This window comes from Sus scrofa, chromosome 15 (assembly GCF_000003025.6).
Source record: "Sus scrofa isolate TJ Tabasco breed Duroc chromosome 15, Sscrofa11.1, whole genome shotgun sequence".
Classification (NCBI taxonomy): domain Eukaryota; kingdom Metazoa; phylum Chordata; class Mammalia; order Artiodactyla; family Suidae; genus Sus; species Sus scrofa.
The window spans coordinates 32,635,516-32,651,095 of NC_010457.5; the positions used below are offsets into that span (position 1 = coordinate 32,635,516).

The 15,580-nt window shown below is 44.1% G+C and overlaps 1 protein-coding gene across 4 annotated transcripts in view; it reads left to right on the plus strand.

Annotated features, from left to right (window-relative positions):
• Nucleotides 1–15,580, plus strand: part of DLGAP2 (discs, large (Drosophila) homolog-associated protein 2) — a 667,132-nt gene that overhangs the window by 35,328 nt on the left and 616,224 nt on the right. The window lies entirely within an intron of this gene.

The following is a 15,580-nucleotide window of genomic DNA, read 5'->3' on the forward strand; positions in this document are numbered from 1 at the left end:
GGGTCAGAGATGGTGCAGGCCTCTCAGGGTCTTTCCAAACAGGAAAGGTTTTTCTCTGCCTACAACTAATAACAGACCAAGTACTGATTAGGCACCACGTCTCATATGACTGTATTGTAATATTAGGAGAGAACAGGGACATGTAAATAAAACACCACATTCCAAGGAGCATATGCTCCCACATCTTACTTTAGTCCTAGCTGCTGCTCCTTGGATTGGGCATGAGATCCACGTACATGGGGTCCACTGGGAATAGGTAAGCATCGAGGATAAACCTGGCATATCTTTTTCCTTTAAAAAATAATAGCTTTGTTGAGCTATTGTTTAGATTCCCTACATTTAAAGTGTATAATTCTATGGTTGTTGGTATATTCAGAAAACTGAACAACTGTCGCCATAATCAATGTTGGAGCATTTCCATCATGCCCCCAAAGAAGCTGTGTACCCACCTGTGTCCCTGCAGCCCCCACCCCCTTGTGGGACCTGCTCTTTGTCTCTGTGGGTTTGTCTCTCTGGGCATCTAAATGGGGTTGTCTGTACCTGTCTTTTGTGACCTGCTTCTTTCACCGAGCATCATGTTGCCAGGTTCCATGTTGTAGATGCATCAGCACTTCATTCCTTTTTTTGTGGTAAAATATACATAACATAATATCTAGCCTTTTCAACATTTTAAGTGTACATTTATGATGTTATGCAATCTTCACCACTATTCATTTTCACAACTGTTTTTCATAGCAAACTCTGTACCCACTAAACACTTGCTCACTTCCCCTCCCCAGCCCATGGTGAACATGATTCTACTTTCTGTCTCGAGAATTCACCTATTCTAGGCATGTCCTATAGGTGGGATCATCCAGTATTTGTCCTGTGTCTGCCTTTGTTCACTTAGCAAATGTCTTCAAGGTTCATCCATGCTGTGGTGTATCTCAGAGCTCCATTCATTTTTAAGGCTTAATAATATTCCATTGTGTGGATTTACCCCATTTTGTTCATCAGTTCATCTGCTGATGGGCACCGGGTTGTTCCCACCGCTTAGCTACTGGGAGGAGGGCTGCTGTGAGCACACTTGTGCATGTCATCTGAGTCCGTTTGCCATTATTTTGGACACATACCCATTGGTAACATGTATGTAACTAGGAGTGGTAACAGTTTTGCATTTTCCTGATGGCAGTGAAGTTGAGCATCTTTTCATGTGCTTGTTCGATGTTTGTATGTCTTCTTTGGAGGAATAGCTATTTAGGTCCTTAAATCATTTTTCAAATGGGGTTTTTGTCTTCTTGTTATTGCATCTAGGTTTCTTTATATATTTTAGTTATTATTTTCTTATCAGATGTATGATTTGCAAGTATTTTTTTCACATTCTATGGGTTGGCCTCACTTCCTTGACACTATGCTTTCATATATAAAAGTTTTGTATTTTGACCCTTTGATTTCTTGTAAGAGTTTTACATCTTTAACTCTTACATTCAGTTCTGTGATTCATTTGGAGTTAATTTTTGAGTGTTGTATAAAGTGAGAGTCCAGCTTCATTTTTTTTTTTTTTAATGTGGTTATTCAGGTTTCCCAGACTCATGTGTCGAAGAGACCGTCCTTTCCACATTGAATGCTCTTGGCACCCTTGTTGAAAATCGCTTGACCATAGATGTGAGGGTTTATTTCCAGGTTGTCTGCCCCATTGGGCTATATGTCTTCCTCTGAGCCAGCACCACTGTCTCATTGTGTAGCTTTGTGATAAGTTTTAAATCAGGGAATGTGTGTCCTGCAGCTTTGTTCTTTGTTTTTAAGATTGTTCAGGCTATTTGGGATCCCTTGAGACTCTATATGAATTTCAGGCTGGATTTTTCTGCAAAAAAAAAAAAAAAAAAAAAAAAAAAACCCAAAAAACAAAAAACAAAACACTATTGGGATTTTTGTTGGGATCACATCGAATCTATAAGATCACTTTAGGTAGTATGAGCATCTTAACAGTATTAAGTCTTCCAATCCATGAATGTGGGATGTGTTCCCATTTATTTATATCTCTTTCAATTTCTTTCAGAAGTTTTGTAGTTTTCTGTGTGCTAGTCTTTTGACTCCTTGGTTAAATTTATTTCCAAGTATTTTGTTCTTTTTGATGCTTTTGTAAATGGAATTCTTTTCTTTTTTTTTTTTTTTTGTCTTTTTAGGGCCACACTAGTGGCATATGGAAGTTCCCAGGCTAGGGGTCCAATCGGAGCTGTAGCTGCCAGCCTACACCACAGCCACAGCAACACAGGATCCCAGCCATGTCTGCGACCTTCACCACAGCTCATGGCAATGCTGGATCCTTAACCCACTGAGTAAGGCCAGGGATTGAACCCCCATGGATGCTAGTCGGGTTTGTTAACTGCGGAGCCACTACGGGAACTCCTGAAATTGTTTAATTATCTTTTCAGATTGTTCATTGCTAATACAGAGATGCAACTGATTTTTGTGTGTTGATTTTGTACCTGCAACTTTGCTGAATTCATTTATTAGCTCTATCAGTATTTTTTAATCCAAGTAAAAAGAGGCGTTTAAAATGAACTAAGACAATATTTTTAGAGCCATTTAACATTCATACAAAATTAAATGGAAGATATGAGATTTCCCACGTGCCCCCTTACCCACACATACTGCCTCCCCCGCTGTCAGCATCCCCACCAGATGGTACCTGTGTTACAGTTGATGAACCTACAAGGACACGTCACCATCACCCAGAGTCCATGGTTTACACTGGGTTCACTTTTGGTGTCGGTACATCCTGTAGATTCAGACAAACGTAATGATGTACACCCACTGTTATAGTGTCATACAGAGAAATTTCATCCTCTGTGCTCCACCTGTTCATTCCTCCCTCCCACCAACCCCTGATCTTTTTGTTGTCTCAGTAGTTTTGCCTTTTCCAAAATGTCATAGAGTTTGAATCATACAATATAGCCTTTTCAGATTGGCTTCTTTCACTTAGTCATATGCATTTAAGGTTCCTCTGTGTCTTTTCATGGCTTGAAGGCTTATTTCTTCTTATTGCTGAGTAATACCTCATTGTCTGGATGCCGTGCAGTTTATTCATTCATTCACTTACTAACGGGCTTATTGGTTGCTTCCAAGATTCACATAGTTCCATTTTTATATTTTTGTTTTTGTTGCCTTTGCTTTTGGTGTCATACTCAAGAAATCATCAACAAGTCCACTGCTATGAAGCATTTCACCTGTTGTATTATAGGAGTTTTTATCATTTCAGGTCTTTTGTTTAGGTATTTAATCCATTTTGAGTTGATTTTTATAGGTGATGAAGGTTAGTCCAACTTCATTCTTTTGCATGAGGATTTCCTATTTTCCCAACATTTGTTGAAGAAACTATCCTTTCCCAATTGTGTAGTGTTGGCACTTTTATTGAAGGTCATTTGACTATCTAAGCAAGGGTCTCTTGGGCTCTCTGTTTTGTTCCGTTGGGTTATTTGTCTGTCTTCATGTGATAAGGCCAATTGATTTTTGATAAAAGTGCAAAGACAATTAAATGAAGGAAGAATAGTCTTTCACACAGTGCTGGGACAACTGGATATGCAGTACATACAAAAGAATAAAATTGGACCTCCTCCCTCACACCATATATAAAAATTGATAAAGAAGTCAGACTTAATACAAGAGCTAAAATTATAAAACTCGTGGAATAAAATTTAGGAATACATTTTTATGCCATTATCCAATGATTTATTACATATGACAAACAACAAAAGCAAAAGCAGATAAATTACATGTATGGAATTATGTGCATGTGTACCTATGTATATATTGTCTTTTGCAATTGCTTTTTCTTATTTTTATTGCAAGTAGAACCATTTTAATTGTGGTTGCTTTTTAAATCAGTTAAGGGAAGAAAGAGGAATATGTATTTATACAGCATTTTATAGTGATATAGCTGTCATTACTAGCTGTGTTAATTGCCTATTGCTGTTATGGCAAAGTGTCACACATTTAGTGGCTTAAAGGACCACAGACTTACTCTCTGGCACTTCTGGAGGTTAGAAGTCTGAGCTGGGTCTCACTGGCTCACACAGAGGCGTTGGCAGAGCTGTATTCCTTCCAGAGAGCCTAGAGTGGAATCCATGTCCCTGCTCATTTCAGCTTTCAGTGGCCTCATGGTGCGTGGCCCTGGCTTCATCTTCAGAGCCGGCAGTGTTAGGCCTAAACCCCTACATGCCATCTCTCTCATCCTCTATCCTCTGCTTTCCTTGTCCACCTCTGAAGACCCTGGTGAGTATGTTGGGCTCACACAGATAATCCAGAATAATCTCCCCATCTCAAGACTTACCAACCCTAATTCCATCTGCAACCCAAATTCCCCTTTGCCATAAAACCTAGCATAGTCAGGTTTTGGATATTAGGGCGTGGTGATTTGGGGGAGGTGTTATTTTCTCTACCATACTGGTGTTTTTTTTGTTTTTGTTTTTTGTTTTCCCCAGGAATTTGATTTACTGGTTGGATCACTGCTTCTAGATGGAAATTTTTACTTTAGTGTTTCTGCTAAGGCAGTTCTGCTAGCAACAAATTCTGCTTTTATTTATTTGGAAATTTCTTTATCTTCATTTTTGAAAAGTGGTTTTGCTGGGTATAAAATTTTTGGTTGACAGTGTTTTCTCTCAGCACTTAGAATATACCAGGCCATTTCCTTCTGAAGTCACTCTTTCTGATATAATTTTGTTGTTCATCTTCTTGGAATTCCCTTGCATGTGACAAATCATTTCTCTTGCTGCTTTCAAGATTTTCTCTTGGTATTTGGCTTTTAGCATCATGATATGTCTGGTTGTGGATCTCTGCATTTATCCTGGTTGTCATTTGTCAAGCTTCTAGGATGTGTATGTTAATGTTTTCCATCAAGTTGTGGAACTTTGTTGTAAGTCATTATTTCTTTGAATGTTTTCCCTGCTTCTTTCTTTTTTTATGGTACTTGCATTATGTGTGTGTTGATTTAGATAATGACAGTCCACGTTTCTTTAAGACTTTCTTTTTTTAAAATTTTTTATTATTTATTTTATTACTCAAAGAATTTATTACATTTATAGTTGTACAATGATCATCACAACCCAGTTTTATAGCATACTTCTTCCCTTTCCCCTTCTGCTGATGCCATTGCATAATCTCTGCTGACCCACCTCAAGTTTGCTTATTCTTCTGCTATGCAGGTATATTGTTGGGCCCCTCAAGTGAACTTTTAACTTCAACTACTGTACTTTTCAGGTCAAGAATTTCCTTTTAGCTCTCTTGTCCAGTTTCTGTGTCTGTATGGATGCTCAGTTTGGTGAGACATTGTCAGTTCTTATCTAAGCATGCTTTCCTTTACTTTTGTGAATATATTTATAGTGGATGCTTTGGTGTCTTCATTAAGTCTAACACCTGGGTCCCTCTTAGGCAATTTCTGTTTCCTGTTTTCTTTTTTTTTCCTGTGTACATCACAATTTCCGGTCTGTTTGCATGTCTTATAATTTTGTATTGGAAACTGGTCATTTTATAATTTATTGTGGCAGCCTAGGATTTTGATCTTTCCTCTGGGGCTTGCTTTTGTTTTCTGTGCTTGTTTAATTTTTTGGAGATGTGGCTGAACTCTTTTAGTGAAATCTACATCCCCTGCAGTGTGAAGCTTTTTCAGTTGCTCTTGGGGGGCACAGCCTTGTACACAGCTGCCAGATAACAGTAGTTTTACTAGAATTTTTTTTGTCTCTGTCTCCTCTCTGCTTAATTTGGTGTCACACTCAGCTGTTAGGCTCCACTGATTGTCAGCCGATTGCTCTGTTTTCTATTATACTTGGAGGAATAAATTGTGCAACAGTCTGATCAATTATATTTGGACCACTTTTCAAGGGTAGTTTTTGAGGTCAGTCTTGAGATTTGTTCAGACTCTCTAGGAAGGCTCTTCTTAGATGTATATATCCCTGCTTCTTAACAGTAAATTTGTTTGCCTCCAGTTTAACTGGATGCTCTCACAGAGCTGCCATCCTCATCCTAATTGCTTCAGCTAAATAGCCATTGTCTTTTTCTTTTTCTTTCTTTCTTTCTTTCTTTTTTTTTTAAGGACTTTGACCGTGGCATATGGAAGTTCAGGCTAGGGGTCTAATTGGAGCTGTAGCTGCTGGCCTACACCACAGCCACAGCAACAAGCCAGATCCAGGCCATGTCTGTGACCTACACCACTTCTCATGGGAATGCTATATCTTTAATCCACTGAGTGAGGCCAGGGATCAAACCTGCATCCTCATGGATACTAGTCAGGTTCGTTACTGCTGAGCCACAATGGGAACTCCCAATAACCTTTGTCTTGAGAGTGCTCTTGGGCTTGAACTTCTCATACTTGATTTCAAATAAAGTCAGTTTCTTTGGGGAGAGATTTGGGGTTCTCTGTTGTCATGGACTGCCCCTCTTTTGGGGCACAAGCTATGCACCGGCTTCAGGGCTGGGAGTGGAGTGGCCTGCCTCTCTCTGAGTGACCCCCCTCTGCACACTGGGATGGGTAGCCGCAGTTGCATCTGGCCTTCTTGGCTTGCCTCTTGTCTTGGTCATTTTGTGCTGCTATAACAAATTACCTTAGACTGGGTGGCTTAAATAACAAATATTTATTCTCATGGTTCTGGAGGCTGGAAATCTGAAATCAGGATACTGGTATGGTCAGATTCTGATGAGGGCCTCTTCTGGGTATGTCTTTGTGAGGGCTTTGCTGATAGATGCATGGAGGGAAGGAAGAGGGAGAGAGAAAGGGGGAGAGAAGAAGTGAAGGGAAAGGCAGGGAAGGGAAGAGAGATCTCCTGTCTCCTGTTTTTATAAGGGCACTAACCCCATGGGGAGAGGTCCACCTGATAACCTCATCTAAACTTAATTACTTCCCAAAGACCTTACCAGTTAATACCATCACATTGACAATTAACATATGAATTTTAGGGGGACATAAGCATTTAGTCCATAGCACCTTTCTCATGACAGAGCCTCTGCTTTGTGAGTGAGCTGGGCAGAGGACAGGTAGGTGCCAGCTGGCCCTTTGCACCTGGAGTAGCATGTCCCCCCAGTGGTAGAGACCCAGTGGGGGAGGATGCTGGTGGCCTGCCCTCCTGAACCCCGTCACTGAAGCCGAGGGCAAGGAGGCTGTCTCCTTGGCTACACCTGCCTGGAGTGGAGCTTCTGACATGCCAAGCTGGGGGGTGGGTATGCTGAGGCCGTGTCGGCTGTGGCTGCTTTTACCAAGACATAATGGGTTTCTCTCAATTATTTCTTCATTTGTTGCATGTCTTTGGGACAATGGTTTAAAGGGCTGCTTTTTTAAAAATAATTTTCTCCCATTGTGGTTGTTCCCCTGTGAGGCACACTGCTTTTTTGGAGGTGGAGCCCAGTTCACACATGAGGGAACCAGAGCACGGTGCTCAGGAAAATGTGGTCACACAAGTTAAAAGGCTCATCTTACTGAATGATGGTGAGGATGTGGGGAAAAGGAGCCACCCACAACGCATGTTGGTGTATAAATTATGCATCACTTGTGGGAGCAGCCTGGCCATGTCTGGATGAGTGGAAAGTTCATCTCCTCATCTGCATTCCAAAGAAATTCTAACACAAGTACCCCAGGGCTTACGATATTTATGTCAGTATGGCCAGTGATCTGCACGTAGTGCTTGGAAAGAATCTTGAGTAAAATGTAAGGATTGTGATGTATGATGTATACAGCAAACATTGATGTATGTTTAAACCTACTGATAATATATTCATTTATGGATAAAGATAAGGAAACATGCAAGGTCATGGGTCTGGACACGTCAGCGGTCTCTGCAGGGGCTCAGCACAGGGGACGGCCAGCATCAGTGTCTTAGTTCTTAAGAAAATATGAAGAGTGGATACCCAGAATTGTTGTATAATCCTTTGTACTTTCTTACACTAGAAATTCAAAATGCGCAGACACAGACACACACACACACACAATAAACTTCTTAATTAAGGAATACATTCTAACATTTTGGAGTTAAGGCAAAAGTTGTGTGAGCATCTGAGATAAGGTGGGGCAAGGAAAGGCATCTTGATTTTTCCTGTGGATCTTGCCTGGCCAGGGAGTGCTGATTCTCCTCTCCCTGTCTTATGGGGCCACAGACCAGGGGTGCTGCCTCAAGGGCTGGCTGTCTGTTTGGAAATCTTAGTTTTGTAAAGGCCATCAGCTCAGGGAAGAGTAGTTTCTAAAGCAAACACTGACAAAGCCCAGAGCCCTAAAGGTGTTTTCTCTCTGGCCCCACAGTGTCCCAAGATCTGATTGTGGGGGCTCAGGCTCCGAGGTTCCTGTGGCGACATCCCCGCTTCCTCTCTGCATCTGGGGTGATGCCTGAAAGGGCACCCAGAGGTGTTGCAGTTGCACTTCTGCCGTCCACCAGCCCCACCATCCACGGCCCCGCTGTTCATGTTCCATGTGTGTTTCCCCCCAGTGAACGGGAGCAGCCGTTCAGGGTGGGCCTGCCTTGTGTTCTGCTCCCATTCCAGGTCCAGCTTCTTACCTGCCCTCTTGTGCTCCCTGACCTTAGATTCTGATCAAGATCCGGAGGGAGCTGGGTGTGCAGGGCCCCCCTCCCCAGCCCAAGGCCGGGGTGTTGTGCTGTGTCCTTGTGGTCCTGGTGTTCTCTGAGGGACCACTATGGGATCTCCCTTCTCTGTCCTATGTCTCCACCTCCGTCTGTGCGTTTCCTTCAGGAAATGCTGGATGGCAGGGTCCCAAGTCAGAGCTCACAGGCTGTAGGGCTAGAAGGGGACCGAAGAAACCTCCTCGTTCACTTTCAAATGAAGGCCTGCGGCTCCAGCAGTCCGGCCTGAACACCACAATGGAGACCAGAGGGTGAGGTTTCCACATTTTTGAGTTAAAGCCTCCTTTCCCACGCATCTCACCACCCTTCACACCTGAGGGAGGAGCTGCGAGTCAGCTGGGGAATAGGCTCCCGGGAGCCCCTGTGGTTTCTGGGGTCACGCTGGTGAAGCTGCAACCTCGAACACACAGAGTTTTCCTCATTCAGAACCACGTGCCCATGCATGGGACATTTCATTCCCATTGCATGCATTCTCTCTTTTTTTTCCTTTCTTTTTTTTTTTTAAAGGGTGAAAAAATTTAATATGGCTATACTGATATCAGATAAAAATAAAATAGACCTTAACATAAAAAGCATTATTTCAGTTAGGGGATCAAAGTACCTAATGGTAAAAATATCCCATGCACCAAATATCACAATTCAAAATGTATATAGTAAAAATTAGCAAGAGAGAGTCACAGATCATAGTGGGTGATTGGAATACAAATTACTTGGCAACTAATATATCAAATTGACCCCCCCAAAATCAGTAAGATATAAAAAACTTTGGAATACAAATAACATCCTTGAACTAATTGCATTATATAAAGTACAAAACAGTTAGGGACAACACATAATTTTCAAGCACACATGATGATTAATGCCTACATAAGCATATAAAAACTTTAGAATCAACTGTAAAACTAGTTTTGACAAATATGAAATATTTGATATAATATGGGTCACATTCTTCAACCACAATAAAATTAAGTTTGAAGGTTATGAAAAGACTCAATTTTAGAAATTTAAAAATTCTAAATGACAGAAAGCAATCAAAATGGATATTAGAAAATTTTAGAACAATTATGAAAAATTCTATATCAAAACATGAAGCATACAGGTAAAACAGCTCAGAAAGAAATTTATAGTCTTTGTAGATAATGCTTAATGTAAAAATTAAGCATCTGACTACTTTGGAAAATAGTGACAAAATAAATCCAAAAAACTAGAAGAAAGGAGTTTAACAAAGGTAACAAATATGAATAAAGTAGAAAATAAATCATCAGTAAGGAGACTCAACAAAACCAAATCTGTTTTTTGAAAAAATAAAACCAAGATGTTTCAACAATATTATTAAAGTTAAAGGAAACCCAGTTTCAAGAGAAACAGACCAGAAAATAGCAGAATGTTAGTTTTTTTCAGCCACACCTGTGGCATATGGAGATTACCCAGCCAGGAATGGAATCCAAGCCACAGCTGTGACCTGTACCACAGTTGCGTGCATTCTCTTTCTTGCAGCATAGCTCCTACGCCAATTCCAGACTTTTTTCAGGCTAAGTCTCTGTATTAAATAATGCTTACTCAGCAGGGCTGTCCGCAAGTGGCCTTGTTTACAGGCATGGACCTGGGAAGACCTGGGGGCCCCCAAGAAGCATACAGCTCCTGTCCTGGGAATGGCCTCCTGTGGGGACGTGCAGGCCTCAGGCAGGATGGGTCAGGGGACTGCCCCAAGCCTCGTGTTACCCTCCCCTGCAGTTGTCAGAGGCATGGCATGTGGGTGACAGAGACCAGGTCATCACCTCTCCCAGAGGGCGGGAGAGTCAGGCTTTGCGGCCAAATGAGTTGCCCACATGCTTGTGATTTTCAGAACCTTTTGAATTTGGACTTTTGGATTAAGGAATGGTGGACTTGGCTATATTTGTGAAGGCCCGGGGTGGCTGAGAAAATAGGAAGGGAGGTGAGGGGGGAGGAAATACATGTCAGGGCCCTCCTCTTCCTCTTCTGCCCTACTTCTGGCACACGTGTGTGCATGGCACAGATTTCCATAAGTACACACATAACACGACATGCACACACACGCACATGTATAAGCACACAATGTACTCACATGTACAAGCATACACAAGCACACACAAGCACATGCACACATGTACAAGCACACACAGATGCATGCATAATCAATCATACATGCATGTACCTCCTGGGTGTGGACAGAAGCTGTCCTCCAGACCCTTCCAGGTAGCCCTAGACCTGCAGTGTGGGTTGAACACTGACGTTGGAGACTGTTCTCCAGGTGAGTCATACTACTTGTTGCCATTGGTTAAATAAACCTCTAATGATCTCCAGAATTGAACTCTGGGGTGCCCTGAATTGTGTAGCAGGTATGTTTTGATAGTGGACTTGTTATACCTTGAGCTCAGGCTTCTGTCTGTGAATCCAGGTGCATGGGCTGCTGGGGCAAGAGGTGGGAACTCACCTCGGGGGAGGGCCCTGCACGATACCGGGAGCATCATTTCACCTGATTGCTGGAGACCTTGCAGAGGGCGATAGTAACTGAAAAACGAATTCTGCCCTCCCAGAGCCGAGCCCCAAAGTGTTGGTCACCCTGCAGAAGCACCCCTGGTGTCGGACATGGGAAATGAGGCCTGGGTGGACCCTGTTCCTCCTGCAGGGTCGCTTGGGTGAGTTGAGAGCTAATGTACGAGCTGCTTATCACTGCCCTCAGTACATCAAGTGGCTCAGAGTGTGCACAGTGGGGCGACGGGGCAGAGGACACTCTCAGTCATGACTGGTGGGAAACAGGAGCTGACCAGAAATAGAATTGGGCCCTGAGATGTTGGACCATACAGTTCCTTGAGTGCATTCACTTCTACAGAAGAGAAGTTAGACTCAAGTGGCTTGGTCAGGCCCCTCACTGGTGACTGCGTCCCCTTGTCATGTGGGCACTCCTGATTGTGACCAAGTGTCCTTGCTGGGCCTGGCCAGGTTCCACTTCTGGTGCTGAGCTGTGGGTTCTGCTTCCTCCTCCAATTCCAGGGGGGCAACAGGAAGGCCTTACCAGCTGCCGGAGCATCCTCTGGAGGAGGCCGAGATGCACAGACAGCTGGTCTGGGGACTATTTTATGGTGGAAGGAGTAACGGGAGCCCTTACAGAGCGTTTTTAAGGAAGGTGTGGAAACACTTGAAAGGCTGGACGCTATTTGTGACTGTGGCACAAGTGCAGGGTGCGTGCTGTTGATGACTTTACATATTGGCAACTGTTTTTTTTTTTTATCAAACTCAGCAAACTTGATCACCTGGAAGAAATTTATGGAAGTAGAACATTTCCTTTGTGCCCCATGAGAAGAAAACAGGTGATCTCTTAGTGTGAGACAGGGCACGGTCGTTGGCTGTGCATGATGGTCTATGAATATTAGTGTTATCAGCTATACCTTCTGGGAAAGAAAATCTGTCCCCAGATTTTTTAAGGTTAATGAATAATGATAACCGGAAAAAGGACTAATTTGGAGTAACTTGAAGCTAAGATTCCATGAAGTGAAGACTTACAGAGACAGGTGGTGTTGGATCTCAGTAGGAAGGAAGCCCTGGCCTTAAATTTCCATGGGGTGTCCCACAGAGAAACGCTGGGGTGGCTGAGGGGTTGGTGGTGTCATTGTTACACGGTAGGATGGCCACGGCGGGGGAGGCTGCTTGCCTGGGAGGTATACTTGATAACTTCGAATCTGGAAAAAGGTAGTAGCGTTTGGTCGGTGAAATAGCTCATAGGTAATCCTCATGTGAGCCTTCACATTTTGAAGTCTTTTTTTTTTTTTTTAAACTTTATGGAAACTTTAATGTAGTTTGGGCAGGAGGAGAGGAGTAAACCGCAGCCTATACTCTGTTCAGAACCTGAGTCCTGGACCTTTGCAGGGAGATGTCAGACTCTGATTTAGATGAAGCTTCCTCGTCCAGTTCTGCACAACCACCGGCCCAGGGGATGGGCAGACTAGGGTCAGGAGGACTTGATTCCTGCTCCTGTCCTAGGATGGGCGCCCGTTGGGATTCAGGGGATTTCTTCCATCAGAAATGACACCCGAGAGGCAGCAGGAGCCTCCAGGCGTGTCCAGGGCCCCAGAGGCAGCCGCCCCGGCGTCTGTGGTGACACCACTGACCCTTGCGGCCCAGCCACAGCAGGTGGGGTGCTGGCCCCATAGACCCTATTGCTGCTGCGGGAGTTTCTCCTCGTCAGGAGCTGCGGATGGCTCAGCGTGAGTGATGATTGATAGTGGAAGGTTTGGTCTTCATGCACCATTTTTCTACCAGAACCTTCAGGGCCTTTCCTGGATTATCTCACTATACATCTTGTGTGTTCTTGCAAAAGAAAAACAGTGTTCTTAGTATTTCAATTCATTTCCACAGCATGAGGCTGTTAAAAGCCCTCCTGTGGCCCCTGAGTTGAGGGCCATGTCCCTCATGGAGCACCAGGTGCAAGAGGAGCCTGGCTTCGGAGTGTTGGCTACGAGGTCACAGCTGCGGGGTCAGGGCGTGGGGTCATGGCTTCGGGGTGTTGGCTGCTGAGTGTCAGCTGTGGGGTGTTGTCTGTGGGGTCGTGGTTGTGGGTTCGTGCTGCAGGGTCGGGGCGTGGGGTCACAGTTGCAGCTGTTGTGCTCTTGTCCTCCTTACCCAGAGGGCAGTTACACTTCTAATTTATTCATTTATGGGATCATGTTATGTCAATTTGTCTGTGACTTAGACTTTCTGACGAATGGCCGAAAGGCTTTGTTCCTTGTGGAAATTGAATTTGGGGACGAGGGTACCTGCTGTTAGCTGCAGAAAGCCATATGTCCTCCAGTTTCCCATGATGGCCCCAAACCAGCACCCCCAGCTTCTGTAAATCACGTGGTGCTTCCCTTGGCCTTTGTGTGGGCTCTACGCGCCCCCCACCACAGTGTGCCCAGCCCTTCAGGTCAGACTTCGGGGTCCCCTGCTCCAGGCTGGTGTCCTGCAGGTGGTGAGGCAGGGTCACCGGCCAGGCTGTGAACACCAGCATCCTTCGAGGTCAGCAAACTGTGTGCTTTGTGAACATACCCATCAGAGCTTGGGGTGGGGTGGTGGTGACAGGGGGCAGGTCAGCATGGACAATCAGGCGGGGACTGCATGCCCCTGTCCACTGCAGGGTGAACGTTTGACTCCTAAGTCTGGCTTTGGTTTAGAAACTATTTTGTGAACAGCAGGGAGTTTTCTGAATGGAGCTGCAGGGCACTCACACCCCGTAGAAATCCGGGTCAGTTTTCCGTGTTGCTTTTGACCTGGTCTCCTTAGTCCCGATAGGAACTGTTTAAAACACTGCCTTTAGATGATCTTTTTATTCGGAGATTTGGCTGAACTTGACAAAACTGTCACCCGAGGGAGCATCAGGCCCTGAGCCCAGCGACAGGTCTTAATAGCTGTGAAGTTTGCTCCCTGATCTTTTGACCCCTGCCCCCGCTTTCACCTCTGCCCTGACTTTAACCTCGCCCAGCTCTCTTCCTCCTGTAGTGGAGGGGCTGGTCCTTAATTCATGTCCGTGATTGCTTACATTTCTGTAAAATCTGAGGATGTCATCATGTGTATTTCTATTTTTCTGGCCCTATTTACTTGAAAATGCTTCAGAGAGTGTTGTGCAAATGCTCGAAACTCAAAGGTGTAATTTTTTTCAATGCCTTAAACATGTTTTTAAATGTTTAGTTGATGCTTTTCATAAAAGGCATCTATAGACCTCTGCTAACACCCAGGTCAAATACGTTTCTAGGGAAAATTAGGTGGCCTCCCTTGGTAAGTGAAGAGAAACCCCCTCAGAAGCCTTTCAGCGTTTACTATTCTCAGCTGTCTCCAGCGTTGGTCCCAGTGGATAGTATAAATTGGGGCTGCCAGCAATATTACTGAATGTTGGCCATTTAATGGCTTCATATCTAGAATATGTGGTTATGGGGTGACCCTTAGTCACCCATTAGCTGTATTCAGTACTGGTCTGGGTAGTTTAGATACTGCTGCTGATGAATAATAGTAAACAACACCACCACCACCACCAACACCACCACCACCATCCAGACCAGCAGAGCCCACACAGGTTGCATGCAGCTTTGGCTGCCTCTCTGCAGCTGCCCTAGCATTAGGTGAAACAAATTTAACTTCAGGACCCTCTTTCCTTTTAAAAACCACTTTGTTTAAAAAAATACGGAAGTAATTTACCATAAAAACAAACACATCATGTATGTGTATCAAGAGTGAGAACGCGGAGTTCCCGTCATGGCGCAGCAGAAACAAATCTGACTAGGAACCATGAGGTTTCAGGGGGTTCGATCTCTGGTCTCACTCAGTGGGTTAAGGATCCAGCGTTGCCGTGAGCTGTGGTGTAGGTCACAGACGTGGCTTGGATCCCGCGTTGCTGTGGCTCTGGTGTAGGCTGGCAGCTGTAGCTCCGACTGGATCCCTTAGCCTGGGAACCTCCATATGCTGTGAGTACGGCCCTGAAAAGCAACAGAAAAAAAAAAAGTGAGAACATCCTCTCCAGTCCAGCCATGTCCATCTGACCCAGTCCATGGAGAGAGCTTTCTAGACCACAGTGTCCAGCAGCATAATGGGAGGCACATCTGATTTAATCACTAGTAGCCACATTGAAACAAGTGCAAATAACCAGTGAAGTTATATTTAAGAACATATTTTAAGCCAAAATAGTTTAAACATTATCTTCTCATTTTGTAGTCCTTATGAAATTATTAACAGAATATTTTACATTATTTTTTTCTGTAAAATAAGCCTTTTAAACCTGATGTTTCCATTGCAGCCCGGCTCCTTTGGACCAAGCACACCCAGGTACTGGAGAAGCGCCTGGGTTAGCGGGTGTGTATTGGATGGAATGGTTCTAGGCCTGATCCTTTGCCCACAAATGGCTTTTCATACATAAAGGCAGTTGTGTATTCTGCAGGTGCCTTCACCCCCTGCCGGTGCTCGTGGAGGGTGTTCTGTATAAGTACACACAG